General features: G+C 35.0%; 1 protein-coding gene across 4 annotated transcripts in view; it reads left to right on the top strand.

Moving 5' to 3' along the window:
• The window catches only part of LOC113231320 (protein lozenge-like), a 92,127-nt gene that overhangs the window by 14,949 nt on the left and 62,698 nt on the right, over positions 1–14,480 (top strand). The gene's annotated exons all lie outside the window — the stretch shown is intronic.

Here is a 14,480-nt window from a genome sequence, read left to right as displayed (position 1 = left end):
CACGTGGCAAACACTCTCTTGATCATACTATAATAACATATTAAATAAATAAAAAAACGATCCGCAAGCTAAAAACTTAACGAAACCAATTGAATGAGCCGAAACACGACAGTACTATAGCGAGTAGTTGAGGAGTTGGTTAGATGTCCTGGTTGCAGCATCAGATAAAGATATTTACCATATTATTGTAATGTCATTAGATTTCCATTGTAAAACATATTCCAATCAATTGGACGAGTAGAAATATAATAAATACGACTCTATGACTAAGATCACTGCACCAACAAATAAAAGTGCTGATGTAACTTACGGTCGTATTCTAGAACTCTATTCAATTCTCAAATCAGGATTTGAGTATGGTTTAAAGCACTCGAAATCATACTCAAGTCCCTGCCATTAGGGTCGTATTTCCAATGCAATCCTGACTTGAGCATTGAGTAGATTTCTAGAATACGACCCTAAGAATCGTCCCAATTAGAATAACCTCCATACAAAACTACTTTCCTTTTGGAGCTACGACGCCACAGACAAATACACAAACAAGGGTTTCAAACATATTTTCACTCTTTTTGAGTTGGGGGTTAAAAAATAATAATGGCACTCAAAGTGGCCCAGTCACATATAATGACTAAAGTCGATTTGATATGACAAAACTTTTTTACGTAAAAAAAAATTATATTCAATTAGTTTGGAAATGACATTCAATCAAAAAAAAAGATTTTTCAAACAGTTTGTTTTGAAGTAACTTTATAAATACACAAACTTTACACTTTAACTTTGTACTATAAGACATGTATGGTAACTCCATACAATCGTAGCAGCGTGGCTTATATGTGTGCACGCCCGTCGCGCGCCGTGTACGGACGCACACATTCGCATAATCTCGCGATGCAATCGCGTTGCAGAGCAAGGAATGTCACACTCGCCATTAAAAATATTACACGTGTTCATTGTTGAGTTTGTGGTAGTTTCAGCAAAAATGCTTCAAATTCGGAATTGTTCAGCAGTTTTTAGTAGCAATAGAGCTCCTTGTGAAAGAGCTCGTCCAGTGAAGTATTTTTTTATTTATTTTATTGTTGAGGGTACAAACAGCTTGTGTCACAATGTAATAGAAACTATATTAAACAATTATAAGCAAAAACAGTATTGCCACGTTACCTATTTCTGCCGCCAAGCAGTAATGTGAGCATTACTGAGTTCCAGTTTCGAAGGGTAAAGATTAAATTACAGGCACTTGGGACTTGAGCACTTATGTCTCAAGGTGACGGGCACATTGGCAATGCCCTTGAGGTCTTTGCGATTAAAAGTTCTGAGTGACTCTGCAACTGTTATGGACAGGCCTGTCGATTACCGCCAGAAGCACGATTTGGTCATGCTGCCGCTTTATATTATAGAAAAAAAATTATTTCATAATCATACTCCATAACCAAGATACCAATTCGCAATCCTGGTATGAAAATATCAATACTAATAATAATAATTTTAACATAACACGAGAATCTTGTTACTTATTTTTTCAAAGTACTTTTACAACGTGTAGGTACAACTAAAATAATAATGTGACAACCCTACCGAGCGAACCGTAGGCATTTAGGCACCGAACAGACAGGATTTGCCCTTCTTACTCTTATTATACTATGATAGCTATGAAAGCTATTTAGAATGTCCTGTTATAAAGCTGATGATCATTTTATAATAGCCCTAACTAAGACCACACAAAGTAAAAAAAACATGACCTACCGCAACATCCGGTTAGCGATAAAGTTTTTCCCACACCGTTTAATATAACTTGGTGTATTCTATAATTATATTTTAATAATATATCACTGTATTTTGTAAACGAGAAAAAACTATAAATATCGCACCCTTGGTGTAAAAAGGCCACATCTGCAAAATCACAAGTTTTCACAAGAGACGATTAAACATTGAAACAGAAGAATGAAATTAGTCAATAATTTTTTTATGCTTAAATTGGAAAGTTACAAAATTTCCCATATACATAATTTGTTTAATAACACGAACTCTATTATTTGTATGACTTTCGTGTGATAAAATCACTTGACGTAAAATCACATGTGGCTTTGTCACACCATTGGTACCATTGATTGGCACTTTGGTGAAATTACAGGCACTTGGGACTTGTCAACTTATGTCTCAGGGTGATTTTAAGCTCTGAATGGCACTGCAACTGTTATGGATAGGCGTGTCTCCTACCACCAGCCGCGCACCATTTTCGTCTCGTCACTTGGTATTGTAAAAAAAACTTACAAATTTAGTGTGATTACCTGCTTTAGTAGTCAAAGGCGAAAAGGCACGTACAAGCGCTCTTAAATATTTTCACATAGTTGTTTGATAATGTTATGTGCTTCTAAATAGTAATATATGGATAGTTAATAGGTAGCGTAGATATCTACTCTCGCTACAATAACCTATTTAATTTTTGATTACTAATTTAATGCTCTCATGTATTTGTGTTCTTAACTTTCTACAATTTTTATTTCACTTTTTGTTTTATTACACAAATACACATCTATAATTATAATTTAAGCTTACAGCGTTCATTCACTTACATATATATCTAATAAATTATTTTAGACGCATTATTTACACAAAATAATATACGTATTATTTCAATGTATTCATTGTGTCTGTGTATTTAATGTCTACATATCAAAGGTCTCCAGTCCGCATTAGGGACCAGAGTGGTGGACCATGGTCGAAATTCTGAGAGGAAATCTAGATCTGGAAGTGGTGATGATGACATTATCATGTATAGATATCATAAACAATTAAATCATTTGAACACCGTATGACAGGTAGGTTAAAACACTTATATTTCGTACCCTTTTATGATAAAGCCAAATGTGATACGTCAAAATTGCTTTTATCGCATGAAAGTAATAAAAAAATACGAAGTATATAAAACAAATTGCGTAAATGTGAAATTTTATTACTCCTATTTACGTACAAAAAAATATCGAATAATTTCGTTCCTACAATCTTTAAACCTCCGTCTTGAAAAGTTGTCATTTTGCGCATGTGACTTTATTAGACTGAAGATGTGAAAAAGTGAAGTGAGTGCCGATACAGGGATTTGAACCTCGCTAAAGTATTCAAATGCTAAATCCTAGTGATACGTACATATTTGTTCATTGACCTACCTCTTATAACAGTAACACGTATTTATATTTACCTGCGTATATGACTAAAGATATCTATCACTGATGTGTACAATATACCAAACATGTTAACATGAAATAATACCGTCCTCACCAACGAAGTACAACCGGATCAACCAAATCATTAACACAATCCAATCGATCGTTATTAATTAATTAATCATTACGAATCTGATTTCGGTGCTCGATTAGACAATAAAATTTATAATCTCATTGCAACTGGCTCACCAAATCATAGCGGTGGATTAGGCAATAATTATCGGACGCACTAATAGCCTATAATGACATAGGGCGCCTGCAACTAGGTGTCCTAACAGGCAGTGTAATCTGAATTTCTAGTAGATTAGATGTGTTCTACACGTGCGTACGTAAAGGCTCAAGTGTTCTGTCTACAAGAGAAGATAATGGGTGTTAAGTCTATACAAATACAATACACATCGGTTTATTTTTTCCTCAAAAAGGTCTAGTAATGATACCAAATGACAGGACGAGCAAGTCGTGTGCGTGGTGCTAAGCGATACGTCGGTCCATAACAGTTGCAGTGCCACTCAGAGCTTTAAATTGCAAAGATTTAAGGGGTACTGCCACCGCACCCGTCACCCTGAGACATAAGTTGACAAAATCCATGTGCCTGTAATTTCACCAACACCCTTAACCCTTCAAAACCTGAACGCAATAATGCTCACATCACTGCTTGGTGGCAGAAAAAAGGTGGCAGTACTTCCCTGGACGAACTCTTATACTCACAAGAAACCGCTACTAAGCTCCGTGAGAAGTTACAATCTTACGTAAAATAACAAGTTCCTTAGTCAGAGCTGAAGTTTGTACTAGGTTGCAAACCTGTATAACAGATCTCCAAGCTCATAAAATACATATAAATAACATGCAAATTACAAAATAAAGCATAGCATGTCATGTACGTATAGTTTTGCACCCAACTCGTGACGTGGTCGAGAGTGATCAGCCAGTTAGTAATAAGAGTATGTACTCTGCTGACTAACTATGAACACAGAGACAAAAAAAGCTTGTGTGTCCACGTTTCTCAGCCTTGTTAATATTTTCGAGTTATCTGGAAAGGCTCGAGCATGACCATCGTACAAAGCTTATGTATGATGTATAATAGCGGCATTCTCAGGAAATTGAAAAGTTTTTGCGCTCTCGCGAGTTTTGTGGGCCGAAATACGAATCGTATTCTTAGCGTATCTAGCGCACTTTAAGCATCAATCCACGATAACAAACAGATCCCATGCACAGTTCAGCATTGCGGCTATATTGTGGTGTCATCAGAGTGGCTAAGTTTTGGGCAGCGATAATATAGTGTATGCCATCGACATTATAAGAACAAGGAGTGAGTTTGGTCTTTTTTTTCTTCGGCTTTCGCACTGCTATATGTTGGGAATGAAACTTTTTGTTTCGAATTGTTAAAATGAAATATTTTGCAAATCATATGTAGCATAGATTTAAATGTTCTATACTAAATTAAAAATAAAGTATTTAATATCGAGTTCTTAGGTTTCACACATTTTTCTATTGTTCCGCATAGGAAATGAAACTATTTTTCCGGATTTAAATTACGTATATTTATTTTTTCAAGCAAACCAGCGTTTCGGACCCTTTACAGGTCCCACGGTCACGGTTGACATGGTCAACTGTTCATTTCCTATAAAGTATTTAAATTTGTATCTTTTGTGACAATAATGGGATGATTCGCATGATTGTTATTTAAGTAGCAGTAGTGTTCCTTGTGAAAAAATTCATTCACGGAAGTATTGCCACTACTTCTATGCCATACTTTCTGTCGACAAGCAGTAATGTGGCATTACAGTGTTTCGGTTTTGAAGGGTAAGAGTGCTGGTGAAGTAACAGGGCCCAGAACACCCACACCAGGACCATGTTAGGAAAATTCATTTCCCAAATTGGTCCTGACCTGAACCAACCTACAGTCGAATTAGACGAACGTTTGACCACAATCTCACCTATATTAAGCGACGATGTAGCTAACAATGTTAAGCGTTTGTCTAGCAAATGTCTATTCACTCTAGCCTTGAATAGCCCTAAATTGTAGCTTTCACAGAAACACAGAAACACAGTGTATTCCATAGTCTAATTGTTCTATAGCTAAATCTGCTAGTCATATTACCCTAGTAGCCTATTCCCTAAGTTTAATCATTTCTATGATAAAATGATAACGATTGGTCGGACCGCCCAGTTACCACGCCTTATTGTAATATTACTCATATTCGTACCATGACGAACCTGTTAACCAAGTAATGTATTATTGCAAAAGTGATTGAAAGAACGAATGATTTCCCAATATTGTCTATTCCTTACTAAAAATATGAAAGAGATAAAGCTATGTGAACTATATAATGCCATCTCTTTCTTTTGTGATGTTCCGAATCGTCTTATCGTAGTATAATGTTTAAGTACTTAATGTTATTTATATTCAGAGAATTGTAGTTGAGAAAAATGTTAAGAAAAGAAAAGTACGTAATAATAAAATCTATTAAAATTACGTTGTTTTCAATAATTATTCCCCATTTCCATGAAGAAAATTAAATAAAACAAGCTGAATCTCGATAGTCACGTTGTGAGTTCGGAACTATAGTCTAGTGTCAACTGTTAGTTTCGCCAAGGAGCATATAGACGACGCTGTTATAATTTTACGAAATAAACATCGCGTATTTTTATTTATCGAAAAGTTATTTACTATGTGCTATTAAATAAAAAATAAACAAAATATTGAAGAGATAAATAAGTTCAACTTAACTTTTAATCATTACAAATCAATGTTAAGACAACAATAAAACTGAAAATAATATTGTTTCCATTGCATCCGTGTAACTATTTTAAGATTGCTAAATTTGACATAAGAGCGATATTACTTTAATGTTAAAGTCGCGTCATAGTACGAACTGAGTGAATGAAGCGTCACAAAGCTGCCAATAAAACATCATAGTTTTAACATTACAATAAACTTACTTTAAGCGCGTTATGGTACGAAAAGTCAATGTAAGGTAATATTGTTTTAAGAGGTTGTGGTAGGCCCCCTGTTCCACATCTTTGTTTTTGGTAGGTACCTCTACATTTATTTATTATGATCTAAGTCACTATAACGCCACAATGTAACTTACTTGTTCATGTTATGAGTAAAATACTAAATTCTTATACCGTAACAATTTCATTAAGGGGATAGGCAATCTCCGTTAAAGTGAAAGAACTACCTAAACGATGGCGCTATTATCCCCCTTCTCTCTTCACAGATAAGCAATAAACAAAATAATCGTTTGCGGTGACGAACCGTTTCAGACTCACGAATGTGAAAACTGTATTTATTGTGACGCCAAGATTGTAAGAACTTTGATATTGTCACGTTTCTTACGGATGACTTTAAAAGTTACGGGACGTACTGCCACGTTACCTATTTTTACCGCCAAGCAGTAATGTGAGCATTACTGCGTTCCAGTTTCAAAGGGTAAGGGTGCTGGTGAAAATACAGTCATATGGTTGACAAATGGAACTCCCTTCCGGCACATGTCTTCCCTCCCTCTTATAATATGGGGTCCTTCAAACGAGGCGTGAAGAGGCATATTGTAGGCAGGCAAGGTGGAGGTGGCTAGTGCAGTGAGGGTTCCATCGCTGCACTAGGTTCCTTCGCGTTTGGATACCACTTTCCACTTAACATCAGGTGGAGTGGAGTCATTTGCCTGTCATGTATAAAAAAAAAAAAAAAAAATGGAATTTGGCTACTTATGTCTCAGAGCGAAGGGCGTTGTGTCCCTAAGACTTTTTGCGGTTTAAAGCTCTGAGTGACACTGCGACTGTTATGGATAGGCGTGTCGCTTACCACCAGAGGCACGACTTGTTCGTCCCGTCACTTGGTGTTACAAAAAAAGGTAATCCATTCCAAATTTTTAACGGATCTTAAGACAAAGCCAAGTAATTATGAATCATAATTCTTTGGTTGTACGCCAATTTTCCAGCTCTTAAATTTCTATAGCAATAAGGCCGTGTATTGTACATTAGCATACTTACATTACTGTCGTCATTGTAATTTTTAATGCGCAATAGAGATAATCGAATATCTCATTCAATCATTTATTATATTATATTTTTTTTTTAGAAAATACTTATTATTATTAACACAATCGTCAAACAAATAGAAATCAGATCTAAAAATAATTTAATTCCAATGTCTAGCAATCGTGAAAACATAACAATTTAAAAAAAAAATATCAAGAAATTGACGAACAAGTCGTGCGCCTGATGGCAAGGTACATACCTGTCCATAACAGCAGTACCACTCAGCTCTTTAAATCGCAAAGATCTTAGGGGCACTGCCATTGCGCCCGTCAACCCAAGACATAAGTTGCCCTTCAAAACTGGAACACATTAATGCTGACATTACCGCTTGGCCGCAGAAATAGGTAAGGTGGCAGTACTTCCCTGGACGAACTCTTTCACAAGGACCTCTACTGCTACTAAAATTAGTATAAAAGTATATTAATTCTATATAAAACGTCAGCAGTTTTAGTAGAAGACGCTGTCAAAATGTTTTTCTTATCTTTGTAAAACTAATATTCTAATGACAACTTTAACAATCGGTTACCGGAAAGTGCTCGAAACCGGATCCGTCCCCCAGTTTGCCACCCTTAGAGTTGGAATATTTACTTTAAATTAAAATGGGAACAATATTGAGGTACTCTCTTTCTAACAAAAAAATAATCATCAAAATCGGTTCAAAAATGCCGTAACATAAACACACAAAAATGCAGACGAATTGAGAACCTCCTCCTTTTTCTGAAGTGGGTTAAAAATGACAAACAAAAGCGTCAAAATTGTGATTGGCTAATCAACCGCAACACAAAGCGTTATTACACTACGCCATATTTTATTGAACCCTATGGCATTCTCACTGAAAGCGAATTAGCCGCTTTACAAAAAAAATCAAGTGCTTTTTTAGTAATATTGTAATATGTTGTTATATTATTTGGCTGCATTTAAATATTAATAATATTGGATGTGTTGTAAGAACCATGTCTATGTTTTTGATAAATATACAGGAAACTTAGATAACACAATCAACCTTTGAAAACTGTAAAACCACATCCTTTTAAGTGCAACAATAAAATCAACTTTGCAATAAAAACAAATAATGGCCCATATTTTTTTATATCAAATTGTTATAGTTTCATTGTTTTATTGGTAATATCATTTTCTAGGACAGTCTTCTATGACATTAACCTTCTTGCTTAAAAAGATCCTTACCGTGAGTAAATCGCGTCGCACCTTTGGTATTATAATAAGGTTATATCTCCAAAGAGTTCGTTCAGGTAAGTACTGACACTTTACCTATTTGGGTTTAGAAAGGTTCCTAGTGAAATTATAGGTACATGGCACCTGTCAACTTATGTTGCAGGGTGACGGACGTAGTGGCAGTGCCCCTAAGATCTTTGCGATTTAAAGCTCTTACTAGCAAGTATTAGAGATAGGCGCTTACCATCACGCACATAACTTGTTCGTTCCTTCACTTGATATTATAAAAAAGAGAGTTTGAATATTTTACAAACGAAACTAGTCAATAACTTTTTTATTATTAAATAGGAGAGTTATAAACTTTCACGTATACTTATTTTATTTATTTATTTATTTCTCCACAGACATACAATTTATACTTATTCTAACAACCTTGCCAACCTGGGCATGGCAAGTGTTGTTGGCAAGACAACGCTCGTTTACATTACCTATATGTATATCTATTCCAGTTAATTAAGTTACATTAAATACTAGCTAATTTTCTAAAGTAAAACTATCTTTGCTAAATAATACTATCTCTAATCATAATATTTATTTCACTAAAACATTACATCACTTAGCAATAAATTTTTTCATTTCTTTTTCAACATTGCGAATTAGGCCTATATCGAATTGGCCATTTTGCGAATTGGGCCTATATCGAAATAGTCATTTTGCGAATTGGGCTTTCCTAGACTGGTAGCCATTTTGCGAATTGGCCATTCATCGACTAAGCCTTTTTTTCTAATATTCGTACTTTCTCGAGTCAGTCTGTTTTATTGTATATTTTTGGGATAACATATTTATCAGTTCTTTTTCCATAATTATGATTAACTTACATTTATTTTATTTCCTTTAACTAACTCTTTTTGTGTTATACCTGTTATATACCAATAATTTATCCTCACTCTTATAATAATTGTCAATGGCTATCACAAATTTCACTTTTTATGAACTGGCAATATTTTACATATTTAAAAAAATTTTTCGTAATTGTAATTGTTCATAAATACCTTTCGGTCGATACATTTTGGGAAGTATGCTCAATATTTCATTACATTATTTGTTTCCGTCCGCTTCTTTTTCTGACCTGTGTGCTACAGTAGATGTCCATTCCATAGAAGATCCATTCCATCACACGACCCATTTTGCTGCCGTCATTATGCGTACAGATTTGTTTGTGATTTGTTTCATGTAGTTCGTATTATTTATGACTTTCATGTGATAAAATGCTTTTGAAGTATCATATCACATATGGCATTATACCAAAGGTACGTACTGTACAGATTGTCCCACGGCTATGCGAAACGTAGGGAACGTACATACTTTAAATATTGTATAAAGGACATATTGCTTCATGGTGATATTATTGTAATAAAAATATTTACATCCTGTTTTAAAATTTAATTTTGTAACTGGACATAAATATTTTAAAACAGCCGTAAAAAAATTACGCCCTTTCTACAAACCACCGACGAAATGTGGTAAGAATATCAATCTCTTTGAAAAGACATAAACGCCGTTTTCTGTTATTCTATACTGAACCATGGCAAGTTGGACAATTTTTACAATTTTCAAACAATCTTAAGATTTGCCTGCTTTTAAATAGAGTCTATAATCAAAATTTAATACTATGTACAGTATTATTTTCTAAAGTCCAAAGTTCAGAACCCTTCGAGTTTTATTTTGAACTCTTTAATTTTGCTTCACACCTAATGTTTAAACATGTAAGGCACACTTTTAATTAATTATTTTAAAGTAATGTTCCGAGACCGACATGTATGTACAAGTTTGCAAAAAATATACGATAATTCAAATATAGAATCGCTGCGTAACACCAGGTAGGTACATCATATCATATCATATCTCATCATTCATTATCATATTCCCACTAAACTACCACTACCCTTTAATGTCTAATGTCAAATAGCGCATTAAAATTAAATAGGTTAACGACCCAACGGTCAACTAACGCCAAACTCAACTCCGAAGCTCTGACCTTAGAAAATGGTACTTTATAATAGTACATTTATTTCTTTTGTATCGTCCAATTGAAGCTGGAAACGTGTCTTACATCGTGACGTATAAGGACCAGTTGGATTTTAATTTCTAAACCGCAGCTGTAAACGACGTCCGCACTTTACTGTCCCATTGTATCGGCCAGCACTAAGGCAGTAAAATCTCACAGATCATTTCAACGAATAGTTGCCAGTTTATGGCGAATACATATGTAAAACAATACTGTATGCACATAAGTGGAAGAAGGCAAAAAAAAAATAGTGGGGATTGCTTTACCAGCTTTGAAGTTGGTTTTTAATAACACTAACTTTGAACCGTTCAAGTGATTTATTTCCACACATTATTTTTTTTTAATTTACTATTGACAGCAAATTAATTAACTTCCGTTTTTATCAACATGGACTGCCGCAAAGTAACGCCTGAATCTATTAATTATTTATTTTTGTGACAAAAATACAAATATCCTTTATTGTCACAATGACACTTTTTGGACATAAACAACATGTTAAGCCAAAAAATAAACAATCAATAAACGATACGCCAAACATGTCAGAGGGCAAAAGAAGGTGTCTCAGTTTAATTATGCTGCCTGGAACAGCTGCTGTCGCAGACAGTGCTGTTTTTCAGTCACCTCCTTATCCTTAAGATCAACGAGAGCCTAAAATAATTATAAAATTTTAAAAACTGTTATTCAGTATTATTAGACATACAATAGGGAAGACAAATTTAACGAAAAAAAAACAGAGGAAAAAATAAGAGAAAAAGAGTGTCCAACCGAACAAAAGTAGCCAGTCCTTCTCCTAGAACCCACCTATTTCTAATCTACCACTATATCAAAATTCATCGTAACGGGTTCAGCGATTTAAGCGTGGATGTAACAGACAGTTCTACGCATTTATAATATTAGATTTTTTTTTTAATTTGGATTACTACAATTACGCTATAAGTTACTAACAAATTTTTGTCAACTATCTAAGTAATTAATGACAAACGAATTGTAAATCCCTCTCATATTAATAAATCCTGTCAAACTCGTATTATAACTATTAAGAATTAATAAATATCATTGCAAATAATTTAATTGAATGGTTTTCTAATAAATTATCGATTTAGTGTCATTATTGAATGTAGTTTAAGCGGTTTTTAAAACCACAATTTAGTTAATTAAACGAGATTATCGTTGCTTCGAGAGTACTTAAGAGCGGTAGTAATTGAGTAGAAAATGGTTGCTTGTCAGATCAGATCCCCATGGCGCGCTTTTACTTTTGTTTCCATATTCCTCTCACTAAGAGTGAAGGATTTTCAGTAGCAGTAGAGTTCCTTGTGAAAGAATTCGTCCAAAGAAGTACTGCAACCTTATCTATTTCTGCCACCAAGCATATGAACATTACTGCGTTCCGATTTAAAAAAATTAAAGGTGCTGGTGAAATTTCAGGCACATGGGACATGTCAACTTATGTCACAAGGAGACGGGCGTGGTGGCAGTGCCACTCAGAGCTTTAAATTAAAAAGATGCAAGCAATGGAAATACAAGTGCTATGGACAGGCGTATCGTTTACCACCATATAAAAAACTCCTGTATTAATCTTCACTGCCCCAGTGGCCTAACAGTCAGAGACGCAGAGGTCCCGGATTCGATTCCCGGGCCGGGAGAAATGTTTGTATGGCCTACATTTATTTCTCTCGTGGGTTTGGGTGTAATTTGTGGTTGTCTATGTGTGTATCCATGACACCCGCGATACAGGGTTTCCCTAGTGTGCGTTTTTTTTTCACGCTTAAGTAAATAGAATTAGGTTAGAATTTGTTTAATTCATCTACAGGATCATAATGATCTTAACTTATGTTACCTACTACCTTGTAAAGGTATAACATTATGGTATTCAATAAAGTATTCTTCTTAAAATATTGCCATCATTAGGGTTTTATAATAATGGAATAAAAAATCGTCATATTTTTGAAACACAAGCTAACACAATATCCATCTCCGAATTTGGTCCGCACCACCGACCAAGCACTCAAACTATATCCAGGACGCGGCCGCGTCAGTTCAAATCTTGTCACATTAACGGTGCACTGTTGTGATGACCACGTCACATTTAATGGCAGTTCACACGGTAATGGTGTCGTATTACATATACCTAACGACTAATGTTTTTTGAACTTCCTTATCTCAATGTAAACTTTAAAAAGTTAATTTAAATTGTCAGTGTTTGAAAGATTCTGCAACTTCAATTGCGGCCTAATATGTTCACCATAATGAGAATGCAATTGAAAGAAATGGCATATGCCTGTAATTTCACCAGAACCCGCTTCAAAACCGGAACACAGTAATGGTCGCATTACTGTTTGGCGGCAGAAATAGGTAAGGTTAGGTTAGGTAGGCAGTACTTCCCTGGACGAACGCGTTGACAAGGAGCTCTTCTGCTACAAAAAAATAGTTATTTGTTATGCAAGGCTGCAAAGTTGTTGTCTGACGGGGATGTTTGTATGAAACCTAAACGCGCGAAGGACTCTATGAATGAACCACTAGCAAATCGAGTGGTTTAAACATAGAATCCTGAGCGTAGCGAAGGTTTCAAAATACGATATGAAAACAATTTTGCTGCCGAACAAAACACAAAATGCCGTTCTTTTATATTTAGTCGCAAAGCAGAAACTACAAAACTAATGTTTACGAAGTTGACTAGAAATTAGAAACAACCTCGAACTACTAGACAAACCTGTGTTCGTAGAAATAAAAAAAATAATAAAAAAAAAATGTTTATTTTCAACTTAGTCCTCAAATAAAAAGTAAAATAGTCGGCCAGTCTTTTGAAAAAGCTTTTGTTTTGCTTCCGGTCTTATCACATGGACATAAAGCTACTTCTGACCTACTTAATGTCAGTGTGGTAACTCCCTATCCTGGTCTCAAACTAAAGAATCCTCTATACCATGACTACCACAGCAGTGGAATTATTTTCGGGACACTAGTCGGAACACCCAAATCAAAACCAATTTATAATATTTCCCAAATTGGTCCTACCGAGCATCGAACCCGAGACCTCAACCAGAGTCTGCAGTGCAGATAGTAGGGCCACAGAGGTGACAGAGGTCGTCGAAAAGACAAAAAAGCACGACCAATCTCTTAACATCTTAACATTTTAAAACAAAATAATTGTCGGTATGAATGCTGAATTGAAGCACCACACAAAGTATCTTTATAATTATTGATTATTTTTGTGTTTACTTTTAATTATTGTTTTATTATTCTTATTAATATTGGAGATAAAACCATGTTTTCGGATCTATATCGCGAATGTTTGTTTTGCACCTGGGACAGATCCTGTAAAGGGCTAGAAACGTTGCTTTGTTTGTAAAAATACGCCATTTGGATCGCGACGAATATACGCGGATTGGAAAAATAAGTTTTTTTTCCGTAACAATCGCGAAAACCTAAGAACTCGATTCTTATTACAAGTTTTTGATTCCCATTTATTCTGTTCTCGCGTTTGTGGTATCAAATAAATGTTTTCTTTCTTCTTTAGCTCATCTTTGCAATTGCAAACTTTAAAATTTAATCTTCCAAATTTACCAACATATTCATTGAATTATAATGACGACTCCAGTGATGTATGTAGATTGTAGAGAGAGTTATCAAACGGACACATAATTAAGAGCGCGGCCCCTAAACGGCATTACCAACGTGTGACCAAATCATTTTGTGAACTGACGTAGTGGTCATGGAGTTAAATTGACGATTTTTGTTCTTATTTCTTACGCTCCTTACTATTGGGACATTCAACTTGAGCATGGTGTACATTAGAGAATTTTATTATAGACTACACATATAAAAGTAGTATAATATAATATTATAAAGTTCATTTACTATTATACACTATTGCACACACACACACACACACACACACACACACGCACATGCGCACGCACACAGACACAGACGCAGACACAGACACAGACACAGACACAGACACAGACACAGACACAGAC

Source organism: Hyposmocoma kahamanoa, unplaced genomic scaffold (genome assembly GCF_003589595.1).
Source record: "Hyposmocoma kahamanoa isolate Upper Pololo Valley unplaced genomic scaffold, ASM358959v1 65, whole genome shotgun sequence".
Lineage (NCBI taxonomy): Eukaryota > Metazoa > Arthropoda > Insecta > Lepidoptera > Cosmopterigidae > Hyposmocoma > Hyposmocoma kahamanoa.
This window is presented reverse-complemented; position numbering and strand designations above follow the sequence as displayed.